This window comes from Stegostoma tigrinum, chromosome 16 (genome assembly GCF_030684315.1).
Source record: "Stegostoma tigrinum isolate sSteTig4 chromosome 16, sSteTig4.hap1, whole genome shotgun sequence".
Taxonomy (NCBI): Eukaryota; Metazoa; Chordata; class Chondrichthyes; order Orectolobiformes; family Stegostomatidae; genus Stegostoma; species Stegostoma tigrinum.
Genome location: NC_081369.1, coordinates 28,887,051 through 28,913,855, shown reverse-complemented (window position 1 = coordinate 28,913,855; position 26,805 = coordinate 28,887,051). Strand labels below are relative to the sequence as shown.

General features: G+C 38.0%; 1 protein-coding gene across 6 annotated transcripts in view; it reads right to left on the bottom strand.

Moving 5' to 3' along the window:
- LOC125459639 (uncharacterized) overlaps positions 1–26,805 on the bottom strand; it is a 496,378-nt gene that overhangs the window by 427,502 nt on the left and 42,071 nt on the right. For 2 of the 6 annotated variants that reach the window (XM_059651677.1, XM_048546255.2), the window contains exon 2: positions 9,557–9,710. The exons of the other annotated variants lie outside the window; for them this stretch is intronic. The gene's annotated coding sequence lies outside the window, so the exon portion shown is untranslated. The remainder of the gene's footprint in view (positions 1–9,556; positions 9,711–26,805) is intronic. 6 annotated transcript variants of the gene reach the window in all.

Below are 26,805 nucleotides of genomic sequence, written 5' to 3'. Positions count from 1 at the left end.
ATGGAATAAACTATAACAGCTTTTAAATATAAACACATATCATACCATAAGATGTTTCAGTTGCCAAGCAACACAAGACATTTTCCAATGCTAAGCCAGTTATACAAAGCCGCTATTCAAACATGGAAACACATTGAAAACTGCAAGCTGACTTTGTCAATAATACAATAGACAGCAGACTTGCATCTATAAGGCTTGCCAAATGACCCCTGCCCTCAGCAAACTAAGCTAATGCATTATACTGACAATACAGCAAAGCACATAAGACAAGTGAGACTCCCCATGAGTTATTTATGCATGGTTTCTGTCATTCCTCATTTCAGTGCAAATTTTTTTCTTGGTCCATGAATGCTTTGCTTACAAGTAAGTTAGGTTGTAATGAAACTTGAGTTGTTGAGATTACTGTACATCGTATTTCCAAAAGCTACATTTGTCTCAGTTTGTACCAGCAATTATGCTCATTAATTATATGCCCAAAGCCTTTGGCATCATTTATTTTTCTTATTTTCCTCTAAAGCAATCATAAAGAAAGTAAATGGCTTTTAAACCTGGATGCCATGACCCTTTAGAGCGCTTGTCAACAGAAGTTTCTACAGCAGTGACCATAAATTAACTGACTCTAGAAAGGTTGTACAGGTGCCACTGAGAATTTAATTTTTAAACAGTCTCACCAGGAAATATTCTGTCTTGAAATGCTATAGCAAAGTTTCACTACCTCAACCCACAAAGGACCACTTAATTTCAGGGAAGTAATTAGCTACAGCCTGATAAAAGGATGTCAAAAGTAGTAACCCTCAAGAAAGTCTCTCGTTATTTTTGTACCATGGTGAAATAAGAAGCCTGTAGCATTCTTCATCATGATGGGTTCCAACGTAATTAAAAGGCTGGGGAAATGCAGGCAGTAAAGAAAGCAACAATTACATTCCCCATCAACAAATCATATGTCTTTTTCAAAACAAAACACCCGCTCACTCTAGATATGAAACAAGCTGAGACACATAAAAATACATTATTACTGACCAAGTAGCTTTTCATCAATAAGGATAAAGCAGTTTTTTGGCTGCCCTTGAAGCCAACCAGCAAAAAAAACTAAAGCCGCAAATTATTCAAATCACATCCTATGTGAAGCAAGAAAAGTCAACATTGTTGACATGAGTCACAGATTCCCTACATGACACTGACACAGAGCCGACTGTGGTTATAACCATACTCTACAAAAATGACAGTCAAAATTGCATCAATAATTTAGACACACTGGCACTAACTTTAAAAGATCCAAGTTAGCACAGCAGTGCATATGAATGTCAGCTCAAAGGCTTGTAATGTTTCATTATTTTCAATAACGCTCAGCATGTATTCACAAAACTAAACTAATTTCTTCCCATCTAAGTTTTAATGAAAGCAGTTCTGTTCCTCCCAATAAGCTTAAACTTTAACATTTATGATAGTCTAATTCTGACCTTGATGTGGATTTGTAACTTTTTTTGCTTCTCCTGTCCTGAGGTCTCTCTTGATGTGCAGCTCCTCAGACACCTTCCAGTATCTTGATCAAGAAGTCATTCCTCATGTGTTAGCACAGATATGTTTAATAATCTAATTATCAAAGCATCACAACTGCTTTGATAATTAATGGTAGACTTATTTTCCTAAAGGATATTAATGCATCAAGTGAATTTTATTTTACCAAAATAGTAGCCGTAAAGCTTACTTTGTATTCTATTGATTTTTTTAAACAAAATTTCACCCATCTGCCATTGTGGGATTTGAACTCACATTCCCACAGCATTAGCTCAGGATTCTGGATTACTAGAAAGAGATATAACAGTTATGCTGCCCACTTATCCTCTTTTTGGTTCAGTTACACCCAAAATCACCGAAAAGGTCTTTTAAAATTGTTAGCTTAAATTTGAAAAATGCTCATGGTGTGGACATGAAGTTAGTTTATATCTGAATGAAAAATTAGTTCTTTAATTAAATTCTTTTTCTTAGTATCCCTTCCCCACCCCCCATGTTTGATTTGTGTTATTCTCTTGGTTGAAAAAGTTTCAAATGTTTTTCTCCCAGTTCTGATTCAGTATTATACCATCCAAGAGAAATATTAATTTCAAAACATATAGATTTAATCCTTTCAGGAGAAAAATAAGCACTTCATGGGAAATGCTTATGCATAATTTTCATACATGGAAAATATTAATTTTTTATATTACCTTTAATACTGTAATGCTATTTGACGTGGTTCAAATGATTTATCACCAAAGGGATCAGATATTGTCTAATCCAACGCCTTGCTTCCAAATACCAGCATTAGCAGAGATTTTTAGTTTCAACACTGGAATTAAAACGCCAATTTCTTTTCCAAATGCATCAGCAATTGTATGGTTATGTACACAATTCTGCATGTTTTTCACCAGGTTGTTTTTTTTCCATATTTTCTAACTGTGCAGAAAGATAAATGTTGGCACAGTAAGATGAATTGCTACCACTCAGCAGTGGTGTGTTTCTGTTTGTCAAAGTGTAGTTCAAACATTAGACATGTCAGTTGAGCAGTTACAGCATGCCAATTAAATTCACTCTGCCAACATCAAATTAAGATGCACATTAGCGAAAAGGTCCAGAAAGACTTTGTTTTTTTTTAAGCCAACTTTTTCGTTTTTTTTTAAAACTGTTTCCTTGTGGACCAGGAGACAGTGACCAAGAAGCTCCAGTACATCTGGTGGGCAGGAAAGGCAAGTAGCTTAATGTTGACTTGCCCAGAATTTCCCTAGACAACACAAAAACCACTCATTCCCATCTCTGCAAATTTCTCAAGGCCCTAATCTTGACAACCAATGGTCATAAGTACCACCAGACATCTTCTAAACATTCCTCACAGTCACCCTCCTATTCATACAATCAACTACAACAGCACAAACTTCGTTCTTTTCTGTCCTCAGGGAAACATATGCACAGCTTCCCAAGAGCTGGAGATCTAGCCAAAGATTTATGTACATATGAAAATACAAGTTTGGAGAGGCAAACCATTGCTGAAGCCTTCTGCAGGTTCCCATCTGTTGCTTTAGAAGGTTCCCATTCTTCTATCAAAATAGTTTAAATTCCAGCCAACAGTTCTAGCAAACCACCTACAAGAATATTGGCCCTGCCACTGTTTTGGTGAAGATTGGCCATGACTAAAGGAGAAGGTGCTATGGAAACTGAAATGTCCGAAAGTGGATAAATCACTCAGACCAGAGGGACTACACCCCAGGCTTCTGGAGTAGACAGATGAGGAGATTATGAATGTGAAGAAGATGTTTCCACTAGTAGGATAGATTAGGACCCTAGGAGTCTCAGAGTGAAGTGATGAGGAGGAACTGCTGATGAACTGAGATGAGGGGGAATTTCTTCAGCTAGAGGTTGGTGAATCTGTAGAACTCACTGCTGCAGAAGACTGTCGAGGCTAAGTCATTGAGTCTATTTAAGGCAGAGATATAGAGAGAACCTTCTAAACTAAAGCGGAATGCTTTAACTGTAACTGTAATTCAAACACTCCCAATGAACAAAAAAAAAGTCCATTACACACCAATTCATAACTCTCTCAGGCTATTTATGAATAAATCACAATGGCTTCAGAAATACTTAGCAGTTCAAAACCAGAGGGCATAGATTTAAGGTCAGGGGGGCAAAGGTTTAAATGGGGCCTGAGGGGTAACATTTTCTACATAGACAGTGATGCATGTGTGGAATAAACTGTCAGAAGCAGTAGTAAATGCAGGTACAGTTCCAACATTTAAAAGCTATTTGGACAGGTACACAAATAGGAAAGGATTAGAGAGATAAGGGCCAAACACAGGCAAATGGGACTAGTTTAGTTTGGGAAACCTGGTCGGCATGGATAGGTTGGATCGAAGGGTCCGTTTCTATGCTGTATGACTCTATGCATTTAAACATTGAACTCCTTCAGGCAAGCAGACCAAAAGCCACATGCCACTAGTTCAAATCCAAACACAAAAATAAATGATATCATAATAAATATAAAATCAAACATCTTCATCAAAAATATACCCACTCTGCCTTCAAAATATTCACTGACACTGCCTCCAGTGTTCTGTGGGGAAGGGAGTTGCAAAGACTTAGGGTATTTTCAGAAAACATGTCTTCTCATCACCATTTCAACTGGAGGTGATATTGTCTTTTCAAACCATGTCCCTAAGGTGATGTCTCTGTCCGGAAAGCAAAACATCCTTTCAGTATCCAGCCTGACAAGTCTTCTCAGGATCGTTTTTGCTAGTTATTAGTTCATGGCAAGTTAGCATTGTTGGTTAGGTCACAATTTATTACCCCTCCCTGATTACTTAGGGGATGGTAATGGATTAACTACCTTCTTAACTGCAATCTTTGGGGTATAGTGGCACTCATAATCCTGTTTGCAACAGAGTTCCAGGATTTTGATCCACTGGCTATGAGGGAACAGCAATGTAGCTCCAAGTCAGAGTGGCAGGGATGTTGCAGATAAGACTAAAAGAAATAGAAACAGGAGTAGGTAATTTGGCCTCTCAAGCTTGGTCTGCCATTTGATAGGATCATGGCCTGAAGAATTCTGCCCCGTTAGGTCTCTGTGGCAAGGAGTTTCAAAAGACTCAACCCTCAGAGAGAAGAAATTACTTCTTATCTTAGCATTAAATTTGGCCTCCTTTATTCTGAGACCATTCCCTCTGGTCCTAGACTCTCCCATGAGGGGGAACATCCTCTCAGCATTTACCCTTAATAATCCTATCAATCACCTCTCATTCTTCTAACCTCCAGTGAATAGGATCTTAATTTGTTTAGCCTTTGCTCATAATCCCTCATATTAGGGATGATCCTTGTGTGCCTTCTCTGAACTATCTCCAAATGAAACAAGTGCAACTGTACAAGATTCTGATGAGTTTTCACAACTCACATTCCAACCCCTTGAATTTAGGGTTAAATCAGTCTTCCTGATTATCTGCTGCACCCACATGCTATCTTTCTGTATTTTATACACAAGTAGCCCCAAGTCTCTTTGGTAGTGGCTCCATGCATCTGTGTGTTACAACCAGTTCCCAGGTGATGTTTCCCAATGGGTTACAGGTCCAGAAGGGGCCCAACCCCTTGGTTGGTCACACCAAGGTCAGTTTAGAAAGGGTAAATTCTTTCCCACACCAAATGATTTGACGTTTCAAAAGGAACCAATTTAACCAGGATTTCCCGAGTTAGCCAAAAGTGAACTCTGTTAGCTGTTAAACCTGAGAAGAAATAGTGCAACACATGTACATAAAGCTTAGGAACAGGTTTTTTAAAAAAAAAAGTTTGAGGAAGGGTCACTGGACCTGAAATGTTAACTCTGATTTTCTCTCCACAGATGCTACCAGACCTGTTGAGCTTTTCCAGCAAATTTGTTTTTGTTCCTGATTTACAGCTTCTGCAGTTCCTTAGTAGAAAGTTGCTGTCATTCCATGGGATGGTACCAATAGCTTTCATGTTGGTATTTGAAAAGTTGGTTTTGTGATTCTTCACTTTGCACGTTGTTGGTCATTCAGTTTGCTTAGTTCCTTTCGAAGGAGGTAAGTTGATATCAGTGTTCTCTCAGCCTTCTACTTCTTACCTTAAATCTAAGCTCCCTGATTAATAACTCCTTTAGTAATGGAAAAATTACCTATCCACCCTATCGCTACCGCTGGTAATCTTTTCCACTTCAATCAGGTCCCACCTCTACTTTGCAACTCCAGGTAAACAAACGCCAACTAATTCTACCTTTCCTCATGACTTAGACCCTTTGTAACCCTCTCAAATGCAATCACATCCTTCTTATAATCCTTACATCACACTTTTCTGGGTTGAATTCTATTTGCCACAACTCTGCTTACTTGGTAATCCATTAATGTCTTCTTCAGGTTCCGTTTATCCTCTTGACTATTTGCTTCACTATCAATTTTTGTGTCATCTGTGAACTTCATGTTCATACCTCACACATTTAAGTCCAAACCAGTAATATACACTTTCATATCAAAGGCTCCAATAAGGGCCCTGTGGAACTCCACTAGAAACAGACTTCCAGTAACAGAAATATCCTGCGACCATCATCGCTGCTTCCTACCTCTCTGCCAACTTTGGGTTCAACGTGCCATTTTGCCATAGATCCCATGGACTATTCCCTTCTTGGCCCGTCTGCCATGATGCATCAAAAATCCACGAGGACCACATTAGATGCACTGTTCTCATGTACACTCTTGGTTACCTCCTCAAAAAATTTGATCAGATTTAACAAACACAACCTTCCCCCTAATAAATCCGTGCTGACTAGCCCTGATTAATCCATGTTCCTCCAAGAGTCACCCAGAATTCTAATCAGTTCCCCACCCTCCTCAATCCCTATGATAATGTCTTTGTTTCCACCTCTCAGGAGCCAAGTTTTACTTTCGGTATCTTGCTTATTATGCACTTGCAAAAACTCCTGAAATTTGTTTTTTATTCTTGGCTAGTTTACTCTCATATTCTAATACTTCCCCTTTACAGCAATTTTTGGATCCTCCTCTACTGTTTTTCAAAACTTTCCCAGTTCCCAGGCTTATTATTATTTCCAACGTACTAAACATCTTCTGTAAATCTAATATTTTTAAACACTTTTAGTCAGCCAATGATATGGAAATTGTGTTACTTTTTAAACAAGCTATCTAAATGTCTCTACTATTTACTTACCACCACACCTTTTAGATTGTTAACCCAATAAATCTAATTCAGCTCTCCCTTTACAACCCAAGTGTTAAGTTTTGTTTACATTTAGAACTTGAGAATATTACATTCAAACTTCATAAGCAGTTCCATTGCAATATGATAACTTTCTACCAACAGAGCTTTTACTATCTGATAACGAATTAGCCAAAACTAAATCCACAACTGCTTGATCCCTCTGTCTCCTAAACATTTTGAGCCAGGAAACTGTCACAAAAATATTCCACAAATTCATCTGTCACACCATCTTTAGGAATTTGATTGGCTCTGTTTGTATGAAAGCAGAAGTCCCCCAAAATGTTTACATTGCTTTTCTCAACTTTTTCTTCTATAATGCTCTGTCCAATTGTAATATTATTGTCAGGAGACCCTTACATTTTCTGATCCTGCTTATTCATAATCATATTGCTTTTACTTCCTGATCTTCTGAGCCAAGATCCTTTCTCACCATTATTCTTATGGCATCCTTAACTACTGGTACTTTTCTTGTTTCATTTGGAAATGATATAACTGGAGACTTTGCAAGCGTCATAGGATCAGAGGGAACAGAGGCAGCTATTGGAGGAATGGAATGCACAGGAAGAAGTGAGCCAACAATTCAAAAAACAAAAGAATTATAAAATTACTAGCCGCCTTTTACACTGATTACATAGTTTGAACACATTCAGTTATTTTGCTCGTATTCAACATTGAGCCAATCACTTGTTCTTTTGAAATCGGATTCCTCCCCATTTTGATGTGTCGGTCCTGTAATAGGTACGTGCATGTTTATCATTCAAAGCTGCCAGTTTGTTTTATCTTCTTGGTGTTTTTAAACTGTGAAGTTCTTGTTGTGACATACCAATTCTGGACTGACACAAAACAAAACAGCTTTGTGCTATGTATGTGGAACTGCTAGTTGTGAGCTAAAGCACATTAATCTGGAACTCAACATCAAAAACAAAATTAGTAACAGTGGGTGGTAAAGGAAAAGAAAAAAGCTGGAAGATACCCTGATGTACAATATATTATCGCATTAGTTATGGAAGATAGAGCAAAGCACCTCTCTGAGCTTTATGCTTCTATACATCAGGCAACATCTCATTAATCTTCAGTTTATTTAATGGAATTCATTCCACATGTTGATTGCTGCTGTTTCAAGTTCGACTGCTTAATAAACAGGTAAAAAAGCATTGTCATTAGGCAAACAGTACATTGTGTTCTTGTTAATACTCAGGTGAATCACACAGACTGGAATTCCTTTCTTCTATTTACATCCAGATTATTAGCTCAGGCCTAAAGCAAAGATTCCCAGCTATTAACCTATAATAAAATACACTCAGTACCGTGGATGAATGATCAATTACATGATTGGAGAAAAGTTAATATACAAAAACAGTCCAGTAATCACCATAGGTGAAAAATCATCACTATCTTTCTTCAATGAACATTTTCATTACTCTCAAACATGTATGCTCAATTACTATTAATAAACTCTATTCCTATTCCAAGAGTGAAATGGGAAAATCAAGACTGCCCCAGTTTTCAATAGATCAACAGGAATGTATAATTTCTGTATATTTAACATATTTCCACTGCTTCGGGCGATGAGTGCACATGGTCTAATAGCGTCAGATTTTTTTCAGAAATTAAGCTGGGAAATACTTCTCCACACAAGGCTGGTAGCAGTTTGGAACTCCTGTTGGAGTAATTCTAGACTGAATATATAATCAAGAAAGGATGAATTGGCTGGGTCTCTTTTCCCTTGAAACATGTAGTCGGGGGTTGGGGTCTGACTGAATAGAAGCCATTAAAATTATGAAAGGTTTTGATGGAGTGATTGCAGATAGAATGTTTCCTCTTGTGGTGAAGAGCAGAAGTAGAACCCATCAATACAAGATAGTCAGCAAGAAATCCAACTGAGTAAAGAATTCCCCAAAAATGTAGTAAGAAATTGAAACTTGATACCACGGGAAGTGGGAAAAGCAAATACAGTTTTGAAGTGGCAATTGGGAAGTTAGAGAAGTTGAAGGAGGAGAGAATGGAATTGTGAAGATGTATTTAGAACAAAACAGGAGAAGGCTCAAGTGTATTGAATGTCATAAATTGGGGATGGGTGTATGAGAATCATCATCATATTGTCTTTGGAACCAACGCAGTGAAAAGTTACTAATTCAAGCTAAGTAAAGGGAGGCAATGATTTTTAAGATACTGACACCTCTAGCCAGAGGTGTCTGAGGGAAATATTAAGAAAAGCAACTGCCGGCAGCAATCCACAATAAAATCTACTTAGAATTAGAATCCCTACAGGGTGAAAACAGGCTCTTCAGCCCAACAAGTCCACACCAAACCTCAGAGCATCCCACCCAGACCCATCCCCCAGTAACCCACCTAATCTACACCTCCCAGAGCATAATGGGCATCTTAGCATGGCCAATCCACCTACCCTGCACATCTTTGGGCTGTTGCATATGGCTTCGTTTCAGATGGTGTTAGTGTTCACATTGCCTCCAACTAATCTACTTATGTCTCTCTGGAAGAAAGGAGTTCTACCCCAGTTTTCTGGGAGAGCAGATATATCTGTACCAGATCCCTAAGATCCTAATTATCACGCCTGACCAAATGCAACTGTATTTATTGCTAACATTCAGTTAATTTCCTTACTTTCACTTGACTCTTCTGTAGATAGTCTATGTATCCTCTATTACTATTCATTAGATTGGCACGTGGTAAAGCAAATACAAGGGGGCATTGCTAGCAGCAAACAGTGTCAAACAATCCTTACCAAGCATAATGGTAGACATGGCAAACAACACAAAGTACCAAGAGTGATCATTTGGGAAAATACCTCATCTGCATGCGAGGTCAGCTTAACAAATTTAAGCAGATGTTCTTCAGGGAGATGGAGAAAAAAAAATGAGTTGACAGATGGAGGTTCTTGTTTTCTCTCTAGAATAGATTTGGTGGGTCTTCATGTAGGCATTAGATCTTATGCTGAAATTCTAGAAGTGAATAATAATGAACTTATAAATATTTGGAAGAACACTAATGGTAACATGCATTCAATCATTAGAAACAAAAGTTCCCTCCCGTCATCTTTGAAAACAAAATTTTGACAGGGACTCAGAGTCAAACACAACAGAAACAGATCCTTCAATCCAACTGGCCCACAGCTACCAGACATCCCAATCTGTCCCATTTACCAGCATTTAGCCCATATCCCTCGTAAACCTGTCTATTCAAATACCAATCCAGACGCCTTTTAAATGATGTAATTGTACCAAACTCCACCACTTCCTCTGGCAGCATATTCCATACATGCACCACCCACTGAGTGAAGAAGTTACCCCTCAGATTGTTTTTACATCTTTCCCCTTTCACCTTAAACATATGCCCCCTAGTTTTAGACTCATCCACCCTAGGGAAAGGACCTTAGCTATTCACCTTATCCTTGCTTTTCATGGTTTTATAGACCTCTATAAAGTCGCCTCTCAGTCTCCAACACTCCAGGGAAATAAGCCTGAACCTATTCTGCCTCTCCCTATAACCCAAACCATCTATCCTTGTAAGTCTTTTCTGCCCTCTCAAGTTTAACAACATTTTTCTACAGAAAGGCAAACAAAAATGTAAGCACTATTCTAACAGTGGCCTCTCCAATGGCCTGTACTGCTGAAACATGACATCCCATCTCCGATACTCAATGTTCTGACCAATGAAGGCAAGGGTGCCATACACCTTCTAAACTACCCTGTCTCCCTGCAACTCCACTTTTAAGGAATTATTTACCTGTAGCCCTAGTATCTTTGTTCAGCAACACTCCAGGGCCCTACCATTAACTATACAAGTCCTGCGCTGATTTACCTTAACAAAGTACAACACACCACACTTATCTAAATTAAACTTCATCTGCCAATCCTCAGCCCATTGGCCCACCTGAGCAAGGTCCCCTTTGACTCAGGTAATCTCCTTCACTGTCCACTATACCACCTATTTTGGCATCATCTGCCAAATTACTAATCATACCTCCTACATTTAGATCCAAATCATTTAAATAAATGACAAAAAGCTATGTACCCAACACCAACCTTTGTGGCCCACTGCTGTTCACAGACCTCCAGCCTGAGAAGCAAACCTCTGCCACCACCCCTCCGGCTTCTACCTTCAAGTCAAATTTGTGTCTAATTAGTTAGCTCCTTCTGGATCCCATGTGATCTAACCTTACCAGCCAAAATACCATGAAGAACTTTGTCGAACACACATTGTTGAAGCCCATATAATCAATGCCTACTGCTAATTCTTCAATCTTCGTCACCTCTTCTAAAAATCAGTTAGTGAGGCAGCTCATGAAGGGTTTAGATATTTCAGCCCAATCCAACTTTTAGCTCCATTGCTGAGCAGACCAGTCCTTAGGTGGTCTGTGATCAGTGTCTCTTAATTCCTCTAATCCATTAATAGTTAAGGCCATAACCAGATCACACATGATTCCATGGAAGAATGATCAAAGGTTAGTGTGGTGCAGTGGCTGTATCCCGACTCAGGGGGCTAAAACTCAAATCCATATTTGCTCCAGATGTATGTAATGACATCTCTGAACAGGTTGATTGGAAAGTATCTTAAAGAATGGTCAACAGGTTCAATAAACAAATGATCAATGAAATTGCCTTGTTCTTTTAAACTGCAGGCAACATAGGATAACTCACCTTACTACAAGAAAAAGTATAGTACTGTAGAAAGTAAACAAAATATAGATAACAATCAAAGCCCAAAATTACTTACATATTCATCTTCTAATTACAACAGATGTGTTTCATTTTAAAACTAGGACTTAGAAGCCAGAAATGTCTGAGAACACAATTCAGTAACTGTCTAAAAATTTCTGTCAGTCACACTTTGTCTCAAGACAGCATGGAATGTTGCACTTTGACACGTGTTAAGGAATTTCAGAGAAGCGCTTCAAAGAACAACATCCAAATACAAAACCCTGCTAAATCTCTTGTGGACACAAAGAGAGATAAGAGAAAGTAGCCCAAATGAAAAGCATGCTAGTATTTTCCACTGCTCGGAGTAGACAAGAGAAGGGTGTTAAAAACCAACTACACTTCCAACATTGGTATGTTAGTCTGGTATTTGGGGAGCTAGTCTGGTGTTCTATCACTACCAGGTTAGAGAGTGTGCTGGGAAAGTAACAGCTGAGAACGTCAATTAAGCAGCCCTACATTTGCAAGTCAAAAGGATGGAAAATCTCACTTTCACTTTCTGATTATTGCATCATTTGTCATCATTAATCACAAACCAACAGGAAACTTTTGCAATTCCTCTCTTGAATCTACAGAATCCAGAATCTGGCAAACTGACTGCTCAACTGCTAATACCAAAACTTCCACAAACACCCAACTAAGCCACAGTGTTCCATCATCTGTCAATCCAAAGACCGGCTCGTAAATCTTTTCTAAGAAATACCTTTTCGCTGATTTCTAATCTGTGTCCATTGCTAGAAATTTGGGACCTTTAGCAACTGAACTTTCCTGGTATTTACTGTGTAGCATGAGACTTAATTTAACAGCTATTACAGCAATAACTTCCAAAATTCTAAAAATGAAAACAAAAGGGAGTAATATGAAAAAGACAGACTACAATGTCCATTGTTGAACTAGTGTCAACAATATATGCAGCTCCAAATATACCTTGTTATTAATATGTTGTTTCTGAAAATAAAAAGTATTTCTCCTTAGAAAGAATGGTAAACTAATCCTCGACTGAAGGAAGTCAACAGAACAACAGTCATCCAACACCATTAGTAGCTATTCTCTGGCCATTGGCCAAGTAGTTTCAGGCAATTGATTGACACAGCCTAAGCTACCTGCCCCTAGAAATGTGACAGTAAGTGCTGGGGGGCAAAGAGGATTTTTCATCAGCTGTTTTTCAGAGAAATCTTCATCAAGGTAACGTTGCAGGCAGCAGTACTTAATGAGCAGTCCTCAGAGACCATTACCTCCAGATGGAAAATGGGCCAGAAACAGAGGAGGGAGTCCCAGGGAAAAGTTTCCTCACACCTCAGCTAGAGAATAGGATGCTGTCCCCCAAACTCTAGTGACATCAATGCATTCCATGCCAACAGCCTGAGTGCCCTCTGGAAGCAGCAAACCATCACCAATTGTCATAACTGAATACTTCCTTCATTTAATTAGATAACGTCTGATACGTAAACTGCTCTTTCTTAACAAACTCAATCTATCAGAAATTGCTTCAGATTATCACCTGCCTTAATTAAGTAACTGATCATCAGTCTACTAAGAGTGTGTCTGGGGTTTTATTCTTCCCTCATATTTCAGTAATTAATAAACTCATTGGGCTGAATCTTACTCTTTTCAGAAAGCGACATCTCTGTTGAGTTTTATGGAAATTTTCTCTGTCAGGCCTAGTGAGTTACTCGCACTACTGCCCTAAATCAGCCTTAACTTCCCACAATGCCCTAATAGCAAATCTCTTAGCAATGCAAGCATGATTCTAGCATTTGACATAACAGAAGTACGCGGCCAAAGTGAGATATGCTGGAATAGTCTAATCCCTAATTCGCCAAATTTGCCTTCGACATGGCAGGGTAGGGGAAATTGACTCTGCTGTCTGGAGATGGTGCACACAAACCCACAGCCACACTATGACACACACTTACAAGGATTAAAGACCCCACCCCCATAATACGCAGAACGAATGTGGTTTACAAAGTACCACAACAGCTAGCAGCAAACTTGCATGACAAACTCTCCTTAATATCGGTACTTTCAGACAATGAAGACCATCAATTTAACTGGAACAAAGTAACCATAGTAGCCCAAGCCAAACATGGACATGCACAGGAATTCCTGGAGGCATGGTTCTCCGCCCGTAATGCAATCAACAACCATGTAGAATTGGACCCCATATACAAGCCCAGACAGATCAAAACTGGAAATGACAGTACTCACCACAATGGCCCAGACAGTATAAATTCCAAGCGGAATAGAATAACATCACTTCAGCAGAGGCTCCACTGACTATGTCACCTAGCATGGTAGCGAAATGTCTGAACAAAAACAAGCCAGCTTGGCGAGCAAGTCAACAGCCTCATTCACAACCCAAGCCAAGTGAAACTTTAAAATGCAAGAAAAAATTGGGGTGTTTTGCACTTGACAGTATTATGTCATTCATGTATCATACCCTTCTTAGTTCCTAAATCATTATCGTTCACTGTCTCCACATTGGAAAAGATACTCTTCTGCTACATCTTTCCTCTGCCAATTCGGTTGAAGAAACTTGTCTCACTCTCCTGGCTGTAAGAAGGGCTGACCTCAATCTAATCTCTCAGCCAATGAACTAAAAGAGACCTGCGTAGCAGCCTTTCTGGGACACCATTCCTGGGGTTGCAGCAGCCTTCAGGATCCAAGTGATTGTGAAGTACTCTACTGTAGGGCCCAGATTAGAAATTCTTCCACTGACAAATTTACTGCATCATCCCAGGAACCCTCCTAACTGATCGAAGAACCTAGACATGGACCGGTAATTAGCTAAATAAAAACCAAAAGAACTGCGGATGCTGTAAATCAGGAACAAAAGCAGAAGTTACTGGAAAAGCTCAGCAGGCCTGGCAGCATCTGTGAAGGAGAAAACAGAGTTAACATTTCGGGTACAGTGACCCTTCCACAGAACTCGGAATTAGCTTACTCTGGGAAAGAGGAAACTGAGCTGTTACAGTAATGACCAACTTGCTGAACTGATGACCATTAAAAAAGCTGAGCTTGGAAATTCAACAAAATATTTCTTCAAATTCCTTCATTGCAAAGGTGATTTATTCTACTTCTGCCAATAAAGGATGACACTACCTTTCGCTAAACTCTTCCTTTCGTATGTCTTGTCCACAGTTCTTCAAGTTTATACTCCTACTTTTCACACCAATTTCTTGGTTATTATTTGTTGATTTGAAAATTCTCCCAAAATTTTAGCTTGCTACACTTGGGAGGTGATGGCCTAGTGGTATTATCAAAGATTGTTAAATCGAGAGACCCAGAAAACATTCTGGGGACCCAAGTTCAAATCCCACCACAGCAGATGATGAAATTTGAAATCAATAAAAATATCTGGAATTAAGAATCTAATGATGACCATGAACCCATTATCAATTTTTGGGGAAAAGCCCATCTGGTTCACTAATGTCCTTTAGGGAAGGAAGCTACCATCCTTACCTGGTCTGGCCTATGTGTAACTCCAGACCCATGACAATGTGGTTGACTCTTACCTGCCCTCTGGGTAATAAATGCTGTCTAACCACTGACACCCACATCCCAGTAATGAATAAAGAAAAAAATATTTTTGGGCATTAATTTTCTCAGCCAAATGTGATGTACAGTATGAAATCTACACATTCGAATATAATTTAATCCAGAGTCTTGTTTTGGGATTTGGTCTATTTCTGTGTAGAAATTTAACGATTAATTTGCAAGACTTTCTAAAGTCACGGTTTGCTAAAAAGACAGTGAGAGCAGTATAGAAATTGGAGATGAATGGGAATTTGCTTACATTGGTCACAGCTTTGAGAGTCAACAAAGTAAACAGTGTAGTACATTAAGATTCAGTTAGAATGATCCACAATGTTTTGTTTTGGCTCATGAAGTACTTATAACTTGAAGAAAACATGTCTGGTATCTGTTTTGCAGAAGTTGCAATTGAAACTGGCTGTGTAAAGGTTTCTCCTGATGTGAGGAGAAGTTAATGGTATTAGGAAATAGGTTACCTCAGAGTAAGGAGTTTAATTTGAAAGTTCCACACCAGAAGAGTTTGGTTAAAACTTTGAGAGAGTTATTTAAAATTGACAAAGTTTAGTTACTCATCCGGAGACTCAAAAAAAGAGAACCTAATTCTTGGGACCAAGAATTAAAGCATAGATATAATAGAGAAGGGGATTCTCTCTGGTGTGAGTACTGTAAAGAGGTGCAGGCATTTTTGGGAATGTATTTTACCTTGTGTTTCATATTCTGAACCAAAAGAAAGTGACTTTTGTAACGCTGAAACAACTACATCAACGCAAAGTTATGCTGTTTGGAATGAATAATCCATGAGCAATATTCCAACAATTAACCAATAAATCCACTGAATGACTGTGTAACTGTTGTTTACATTGATGATTTGCATGTTTTTAGTCAAATGTTGGAAAAGATACATATCATTTGACCAACAGTTTGATCAATTACAACAAGCCAAATTGGCTATAAATCTGGTTATAAGTAAATTTGCCAAGACAGCATTGACTTATTGGGTCACAATGTGGGACAAAGCCACTTAGCACCAAGAGAAATGGAAGTAAAAGTTACTTGGATTTTGCTGCACCCAGGATGAAATATGAAATTTTGGATTGTGTCGACATGAGTAGATATAATTACAAGTTTGTTCAGAACTTCAGAAGTGTTTTTGTATCTTTAAAAATATGTTCCAGAAAGGCAGAAACTTCCAATGGATGCAAGTGTTGAAGTGCAGAGAGAAAACTTGAAAGCTGTGCTGATAACCATACCGGGTTTAGTCACACTGGATAATGAGCAGCTGGTCATGCTGGTTGTAAATGCCAGTTACATTGACGTGGGGGCTAATTTACTGCAAGGTGATGAGTTGGAGATCAAATGGCTTCTCAGTTAGTTTTCTTGTAAAGTAAGTGCATGTTGGCAAAATTATTCTACAGTGGAGAAACAGACCTTGAGTCTTGTGTTAACTCTTTGTCATTTTGAAATAAATATCACTGTGGAAGATATTGTTATTTATACAAATCACAATCCATTAATTTCCTTTTGAAAATTATTCAGGGCAATATCTTAGAATTATTTCAGTAGAGATTAGTTCTACAATTGTAGAAATGAAAATTTGTTACTGGACACTTTCTTGATAGTATTGACAGTGCATGTGAAGGACACTGAGTGATACTGGACTGTGAAGTGTTGTTGCTTGCTGTCTAATTCATTGCATGTTTATGTCAACATTTTAGCCCTACTAACATAACATGGAAGTAGTGTTACAATAATATGTGATGAGTAATGAAAATTTCTCTTAAAAGATGCATTTTCATTCTTCTTTGGGGAGGGAAACTATGATGTATGCTGCATGATTTATATATATTTTAATATAAATTATTTCTGGGTTTAAATTTTGAACTCATGCCACCTGGGATTTGGTCTGTATTTGTCAGAACAGCTTTAATGATTAACTTGTAAAAGCTTTCTGAAGCCATGATTCATTTTTTTAAAAACCGAGATGTTTCGAAAATAGCAATTAATGTGAATTTGTTTACATTAGGAGAGGTTTTACAATCAAAATTAAAGGAACAGTGTAGTGCAGTAGGCTTCTGTTAGTATCGGAAAACGGTGGGATTTTTTTTAATTTAGTGGAAATACTGCACTTGAAGAAAACTTTTTGGATTCAGTTTGCAGAACTTGTGGTTGAAACTGACGTGTAAAACTGTTTGTCGTAAAGAAGGAAGATGGTTTAAACTGTTAGGAAACATCATACCTAAATGCAAGCAGTCTAATTTGAAAGTTCCAGACCACAACTGTCTGGTTAGAATCCTAAAAGGGTTATTTGAAGCTGAGAACTTGCAACCTTATTTGTATAAAGACTCAAGGAACGGGCTACTAGATTCCCAGGATCAGGAACTGAATAATCAGTGAAGATAAACCTGATCAACATGATAGAGAAAGGATTTCTCTCTGGTGTCAGTACTGTAAAAGAGTCTAATTAGGATTAATGTGATTGCATTTCACAGTTTATTTCAATATTTTCAAATTTGCATTATATATAAATAGCTCAGTTTATTCTATTTTATCTCAATTTGTCTTATGTACTAAATGCGGTCTGATTAAAACCAAATCTGCACTATTCCACACTTTATTTTAATGACAGGCCACTTCATTAAAACTAAAAACAGGCAAAATATGATCTATCAATCCAGACTTTACTCTGAGATCGGACTTGTTCAGTAATAACAAACAACTAGGATCATCACATTTACTTCCCTTGTTAGCTGTAGTTCAAGTGCATTTTTCTATTGGACTTATCGTAAATTGTGGCTTTAAAATATTTGTCTTTGCTTGCCCTCAATACTATCTCTTAATCTAGTTTCTCAATCTACCTTTGCCAGCTGACCCCTTATGTCAATCCATTGTTTGCTTTCTTTAGATTTAAGCTTCTAGTTTCATCCTCAACTAAATCACTGAAATTCCTATCTTAATTTCTGTTGTGTTAAGGTAAACAAGAAACACTCAAATCTCAAGTATAATTCATCGTCAGAATGCATAAGATCTCTGGGTTGTTAAATAAGGTAATGGTGGATCATGTCCTTGCATAATGTTTATTTGCTTAACTGAGTGGCTAGCTATACAATTTTAAAGTTAACCACATGATGAATGAGATTTTAACACTTAATCAACACCCTCAGATGTAAGCAGTTTCACTTACCTAAGGGTTAAAAAGGGCTAAGCAGTTTCAGTTAGGAGTGTTTTTAGCAAAATCTAAAATGTAGACAGAACTGAGGGACCACAAATCTACAGAATTCGAATAAGGATGGGAACACACAAACCAAGGATGCAAAATGATAAAGGCCAGGAAAGCAGGAAACGATTGACAGGGAATTGGGGACAGTTGGGCCACACAATCAGCAATAAGGAAGGCCTTTGGCGAATACATAAAAACAATGCCTGGTGTATGCCTGAGATATCTGAGCAACATACAGTTGTCGATTGATCCAATTAAGAAATTGGAATGTGACCTGTAGTATATAAAATGTTGGAAACTTGTGGTCTTTTTGCACAGATTCATCTTAGGCTATTAAGGCCAACTCTCCATGTGCATTTGAGAATAAATTATCATAACCTGCATATGAGTCTCCTGTTAGCTTGTCAAGTTGAATGGCAATACCCCGCAGCCCACTATCCTCCAGAATTAATAAGAAAGTTGTGGGGCAAGGAAGAAATGGGGTGAGTGGGAAGCAAAGAGAGGTGTGGAGGTGGTAGCATGAAAATCACTCCTTTGGTGGCTGCTCCACACCTGTCACCTACCTGTATGTTAACTACAGTCAGAGGCAGCTTTGGGCACCCTGCTCACCTGCCTGTTAATTGAAGCTTTCAGTCCACTGGATTTTTCATTAACCTGGCAGGTCTCTTTGCCAGCTGGAAGTGTTTTTTTTTAAATATTTGGACATTCTGTACCCACCACAGCCCCACAACTCACTGTACAGAGTCCTGCCCTGTCACGTCCATCACCAGGGCTCAGTGGCTCTGGTGAAACACCTGGTGACCAGCTCAATGGCTCTTTGGTGTTGTGGACTGTTGGCAGACCTTGCACTAGTCACTATTCCCAGACTACTGCTGCAAGAAGAGCTGCTAGCATTTCAATTGGCCAACAGCTCCCAGGTAGAAGCAGAAATCCCACCCAAAGCCAGTTACTACCCCTTAGATCATTGGCAGCAGAAATGGCCAAGTGGAGGGTTGGCTCACCCCTTATCTTGTAAGCGAAGGGCAGGGCCTCAGCCCCAAAATATATTTCACCTCTCTAGGTGCACTTAAGTTACATGTTGGATCAGCATTAACTAGCATAGCAAAGTCTCTTTGATGTAGGACAATCGTGAACCAATTGGATTTCTGTGGCAAAACAGAAACTTTAATAGTCATATTTTCTGTTGTTAACCCCAGGCGTTAGCAATTTTTTGTTGGGTTTAGTTTCATCATTTACTGCAATGAAATTTGAGAGTCCCAAGACCTTCATTATACAACATTTTTAACTATGAAGGAAGACCACAAAAGATACAGAAGAAATAGATACCTTTTAGCTTCTTCTAGTAGCATTTCATTAGATTGGTTATTCAACATAAAACTTACAAGTGCCATATAGATTCATTCACTGTTCAAGGTACAGAGGCCAATGTGGGTCTGCCACAACAAAATACTAGCAATCAGATTCATCACTGCATACATAATAAATTAAGTCTGAATTATTCTTTCCTCAGAAGATAGGACACAGAGAACTAGTCAATTGTATCCAACTGAATAACAAAGGAATCTCCATTTATTATTCACCTTCACAAACATTACTACAGAAATCCTACCTATTATACATTGGGCCTGTGGCTTCAAAGACAATCTTCCAGATTATCAGAGGCTGGACATGCTTGAATGATGCACATTGAGACTTGTTGGAACTCTCAATGCTCTGACTTTACAGTAATTGCCTGTGAACTTCCAAAATCCCTAAATTGGAATTAGAATTAGAATCACAGACTTTAGAAGTTTCCAACTTAATTCCGTTAACCGCTTTCTACAAAAGTCAGAGGGATTAACGCCATCACAAAGGCTTTAGGATTCAGAAACAACCTTGTGATGATAATCAAGGAGTTGCCCCCCATTGGGCATAAATAATAGTGTGGGAGGAGTTACTGAAATTTAAAGTGAGAAGTACACATATATAATAAGTTTGCAATAATGGATTACAGCCTGGTGCATCTCAACACTAACTATGACTATACATGGCAATTTAACATTGCAATAAACAGATCGAAAGAAGCCTAAGTGTGAAGGCAGCCTTGACCATATTTTCTCCTCAACCAGTCTGTTTATAACTCAAACTCTCAGCTATGGACATTAAAAGAATACCCAAAGGAAAAATCTGTCTAACCGCAGGTTAACTATGAAACTAATACCCCCTCCATAGTTCCTCCCAATTGCCCACTTAACCTCCAAAATCACTCACATTGACCCACCTCCCTGTCACCCGACACTATTCCCTCCCACAGGCATTTGAAATGACCAATCCTCCACAGGTACCCAAACCACCCACCCCAAATAGCCAACTGACCAGTCACTCCCCCTCCCCAAAGACACGCTACTGACGAAGACATCTACACCCAAATGCCAGTCTTCCTCAAACTGCGACCCCTCTGACCCACCCTACTTTCTCGCCCACTTATCTGGCAACTGCATCCCCCTACCAACCTGTCACCTCCACCCACCTAGTACCTGTACCCCATCCACCTATCCTTATCCAGCTAGAACCTAAGTTGCCTCACTCCTCATCCATCTCTGTGACACTGTCAAAGTAATTAGGAACAGAAAATAGCAGCTATGGCCATAAAATGGGAACGTGGTTTCAACATTGATCCATTCCTTTGCTGCCTATACATGGTTTGCCACATTGCGTCTGTTAAGAAGGCTTCTACTTTGGAAATTTGGCAGTGTTTGGTCTGATCAGTTTTGGAAACGGGTATTCCAATACCAATCAGAACTTTCAGGCTAATCTCTTATGTTTCAAATTATGGGTGTATTTACTACACAAGGAAAAGCATTCTTTTAATCCAAACAAGCATTTTAATAATAGCTGTGCACCCTTAAATGTTTAAAAAAAAACATTTAAGCTAGAATCAGAGATATACAGTGCTCCAAAGGGCAATTTATTTTGGAAAAAAGTCCCCCTTCAGAGTTTTATTACGTAATTACAGCTTGTCCAACTCATCAGGGATTTCAGAATATCAGGATAAAGAACTGCAGTAGTTCATCAGAGCAATGAATGATTTAACAATGAGTCTTATTACATCCAAATTGATGTCGTATCAAATGAAAACCAAAGTCAAAATATTTCTTCCTCTTCAAATACTATTCATGGTTTGGAAATTATCAGTATATTTCAAATTACATTAAAATGCTTAAGAGCACTATTAGTGATGCAGTCCATTGTGAACTCTCTACATTCTGTGCTATAGAAAGTAGCTGAATGTATTTGCGGGAGAAAACAAACTGGGTCTAATGGACCTAATTCTGCAGAAGGTATTTGAAGTCAGAAATCAATTTCTACAGCCAGTGTAATGCCATAAAAAAAACATGGCAGAATAATGACATTGACAAGAAGTATTGTGCAAGTGATTGTGGATGAAAGAGTAGATTATTTAAAAGGTTTTGGATGATACTTTCATTGATGTAAACTAAACCTATCTTAGGTAAAAACCGTTGATATTAAACCCAGTTTTATTTATACGATTCTCCATTATCTTGTGGATTTCATGCCAAATAATAGTCTCACAAAAAGCTGTATTATTTCAAGTAAATTGTGTGTGTTTGGACATCACATGCTCCCTTGTTGAATGGTCCAAAAGGTTTTCTGTTAACTCTTGAGTGTCTGTTTGCTGTTGTGTTGAATGCAAGACTTACCGTCAATTTGCCAATAGTTCAGACTGGTCTTCATACATACAAACGTGTGAACATACCTTCTCATTCCCACTTATATTTAGTTATCTTTAACATGTTATTTTACAGAAATGAAGGACTTCTCATGGAGTACGGAAAACACTAAAACTTTGGTCATGTAAAATGTGCGCCACACAAGCATGGAGCAATAACCATCTGCGTGAAAAAAGGAGAATCTAGCCATCTCTCCATGACATTCAATGGCATTGCTACTGCTGCTTGCTCTACTCACAACATCCTAGGGACTGCCATTGACCAGAAACCTAACTGGGCCAGCTGTATAAATACTGTGGTTGAAAGAACAGGTCAAACTTGGGAAATCATTAGCAAGTAACTCAATCTCCAGATTTCCCAAACCCTGTCTACCCTCTACAGGCTCCAGAGTCCTTACATTAGGAAAAATTGTCAAAAATGACACCGAACAACTGGAAATATTTATACACACAGTCAAGGGAATGCGTGAAGAGTTTCCAACTTTAAAAGGGCAACATAATTTGTGGCAGTGGCTACAGCTGCCAAGGTAATCTCTAAAAATTCCCTTCTCCAACCTCTCTGCTTTCCTTGTCTTCTTTCAGATGCACTTTAAAACTTATTGTTTAAATGAAGTGTTTGGTCACCTGCCCCAATATTTGTTTGGGATTCTTATCACATTTTTTATCTCTGTCAGATTTTATTTGATGACTTTCTTGTGAAGCTATTTGGAACATTTTACCACATCAATGGCACGTTATTGGTACTATTAATGCAGCAATGGTGAACTTCACTCATGGTAAAGTTGATGTAATGTTGTAGAAGACTTACATAGATCTGTAGCAAGAGATCAGAATAAATATGTACCTTTCTGAAGTTTTCTTCTCAGAATTCACTTCAGAAAAGTAACAAATAAAACGTGTTGAAATTGAGAGATTTACTTAAACACGTGTATGATATTAAACCAATTCTTATCCAAAATAGTCTGGTGGATGAGTTGAGATTTGCTTTTTGCATTATTTGTTTGGGGTTATCATGTACTGATTTTAAATAGGATTGCTTGAGAAGATACATTAAAAACATAATGCCTCAAATTACTTTAGAAAGGTGTCAAATTGTTCAGTAAATAAGAGTTAATCTACATAATCCTGGGAATTTAGAAAAATCAGATAATAAATCAATTTTGTCAAAATAAGGTTGAAGCTCATGAACTTCATCATTGTACCAATTCAAATGGCTACAGAATCTTTGGCAAACAGCAGGTAAATGTGCAAACACAGAAATCAAAATGCTGCTGACCAAGATGCATTTCTCAACTGCTAGCTTTACAAAACCTGCATTTCACAGTCTTCCAAACCATTGAAATACATTAAATGACAGGAAACTGCTGTTTTGGTGTGGCAAATAGAAAATAGAAAATTAATACATGCACTTAAGTCATCATTCTTTGAGTGATAATGATAAATAGTAATTACCAAAGAACTTCTCTGGTCCTGAAAATCATAACAAATTTGAAGTCTCTTTCCTGTTTTAGTTATTGTTGGAGACATTTCATTTTATAAACATGCTCATTTCTGAGGTTTTGTCTTTTTCTCTTAAATGTTCCTTTCCCTCTCTTACTCCTTCCATGTTTGATTTGACATTGCATTCTCACACTGTAATTTACACTTCCTTCTCAATCTTTGCACCCCTAATTTCACAGTCATGTAGTCTGACAGATTAACCAGATATACAGTTGTTTGTTCTGGTTAGTCCACCTCCCACAAGTCATATTCCTCACAGTAAATTATCACCTCAATCTTCAACTTGTGCAAAATCTTAAAAATCTGAACATGTAAAGAAAAGTCTGTCTAAAGGGCACACAAGATAAAATGTCCAGTGACAGCCACATTTGGTCCCATGTATTGTAGATTATTGACATTGCAACTTCATTAATGATTAAAGAAGAAGTAGTAAGTATTATGCTGTTAACTTTTGTCATGCTCCTAACATATCAGTGACAGAATGGTCGACCACTAAGATTTCTATGCGATAAACACAAACTCATTAAATGAGTCAAGTTGGTGAAAATAGATCTAATGTTTTTCCCCCACAATGATGAATGGTTTGTTTTTCAAACAATATTATTTAATTTGGCCTCTTAAATGATTTTGAATTGATTAACTCAAATTACAGGGACAATTATTGAATTACAATGACTTTCCCCCCCAGGTAATTGTATTCCTTTCACCAGAAGATTCACTGTAGTTAAAAGCACAGGACTTCAAATTAGCAAATACATCTTTATTGAACAACATGAAAAAGAACCAAGGTCAAAAAAACTTTAACCATTCCATTCTCATCTAATTATTATATATGGTGTTATAGACTATTTGGCAACTGTGTGATAGCAGTGAAAGTAAAATTGGCACTGAAAACTAATTAAAACATTATACAATACTCTACGATCCAAATATAATTATGTTGAAATGTAAATTACAAAATATCACACTGTTTACTCCATAAATATGCTACAAATAGTGCAAAATTGTCATTAGCTGTGATATTTCTCCTTGCATAATTCCACTCTGTACATTAAGATTCACAATTCAGTCAATCAACGGTATTGTTTATCTGATAGTAAAAGTTTTATTTCATTTTCAGTACCAACAGCCCATCAAAAGTAGTCACTGAAGTTACATTACATGTGATAGTCAGCAAAAATATAATTTATATCTGAACACATACACATATATTGCTGTGCATTACAAGCCAAAATTTACTACCCATAAATTACAGATGCCAAAAATTGTATTACTGTTATGCTTGAGCAGTAATAACAAACATTGTAAAAGTCTCAGGAATGCACCAAGCACATACTGAACAATGTGATCTCTGATGAAGGGTCTAGGCCCGAAACGTCAGCTTTTGTGCTCCTGAGATGCTGCTTGGCCTGCTGTGTTCATCCAGCCTCACATTTTATTATCTTGGAATCTCCAGCATCTGCAGTTCCCATTATCTCCAATGTGATCATGAATTTCATTTACCAGTGAGCCCCATTTTTAGATGGTGCAGTTAGCATAATTCCATATTTCACACTGACTAGTACATAATGAACACCACACGTATGCACTTAAGCCAGTATCATATGCTTTTTTAAAAAAAATAACATTTGAAATGTGGAAATAATAAAACAATATGTAAATAGTAGAAACAAGCACCAACACGTAGCAAGGCCTATTACCATGGCACTAGAAGACCTCATTAAAAATGCACTCTAACTTGATGTGTTTAGGATATAAATATGCAAATAGCAACTTGTTTCTCAGAAAGTTTTGTTATTAAAAGGAACTGTTTAGTGCCTCTGAAATGTACGCAGGCATTTTTTTTTAAACAAGAATGCCATGTTTACAAAAAAAATTACAAAAAGCTTACCAAGCAGGAAAAGCCATTCAGTCCAACCTGTCCGCATTGGTGTTTAAGACTACACAAGAAATTTTCTTATCCCACACATACCTGCAACACCTTTTCCTAAATCAATCATCTCAACTATTCTTAGACCAGAGACCATATCGATCATTAACAGCAGTAATGCATTACACAACACAAGTCTTCAGTGTAACATCATTTGTTTTGTCTGGTTATAAATCTACTTCATTGAATCTTATCTTTATATCCATTGTGCACATTTATTGTCGTAAAATCCCACCTGGTTCATTAATGTCCTTTAGGGAAGAAAACTGTGTCCTCACTAGGTCTGGCCGACATGTAAATCAAAACCCACAGCAATGTGGTTGACTTTTAAATGACCAAGACATTTAGTTGTATCAATTATTAAAAAGTCACAAAAAGAAAAGAAATGAGGCCGAAATGATGACCTGATGTTAACTTAGATACCAGAAACAGCAACAGCAGACAAAGCCTTATCTAAGTGGCAAAGTCCTCCTTATTGTTGGCAAAACAGAAATAGCAGGAGGTGGTGGCGCAATGGTATTCAGACTAAAAGGTATTGCCCTAACTGTCCTCAATATCGGCTTCGGGTTGAAAGTGATACAGATTTAATGGAGTCTGATTATTAACTAACCAGCAGCAGCACCACTACATCAGGTCAGCCAAATAATCAATGTTCGCCTGTATTGAGCATTATTGGTAGGAAAGATGAGGGTGGCAAAGGCATGGGACATAATTTACACCGGAGAATTTCAATCTCCGATCTCCTTCGCCAAGAATGGCTCAGCAACACCGTTCTTGATGGAACTGGTTGAATCCTAAAGGGCATAACTGGGTCTGTGGCAGTTAGTGAAGGAACGAACAAGAAGGAAAAACATACTTGACCTGATCCATGGCAGTATCTGTTGAAGTAATCATTGTACAGTTCTTTTGAAGACAAAGTCTGTCCTTCACAGTGCTGTGGGACACTATCACCATGCTAATTGGGATAGGCTTCAAGCAGATCTATCACCTCAAGATTAGGCCCACATTGCTGCATGGATGCTCAACAGCAACAGCAGAATTGTATTCCAAAACAATCTGCAACTTCACGGCCTGGCATATCTCTCAGTCTGCCTTTATCATCCTTCAATGTTGGTGGGTCAAAATCATGGAACTCCTTTCCCAGGTGCATTGTGGGTATCCCTACATCAAATGGATTACAGTGATTCAAGGTGACAGCTCACCACCTTCTCATCAAAAGAAACCAAGATGGCCCTGCTAGCAAAAGCTCATCTCTTGAATAAATAGGTTTAAAAATTCTGTTTTTTTTTTAATCTAACCCCCAACATCGCTCTGCTCTTCCCCATCACCCCAGCCTTTCCATAACAGAATAATTTGCATGGTTTTGTAAACTTCAGTAATATTTACTGACAGAATTCCTGATGTTCCAGTTCTAATCAACATACTTCTT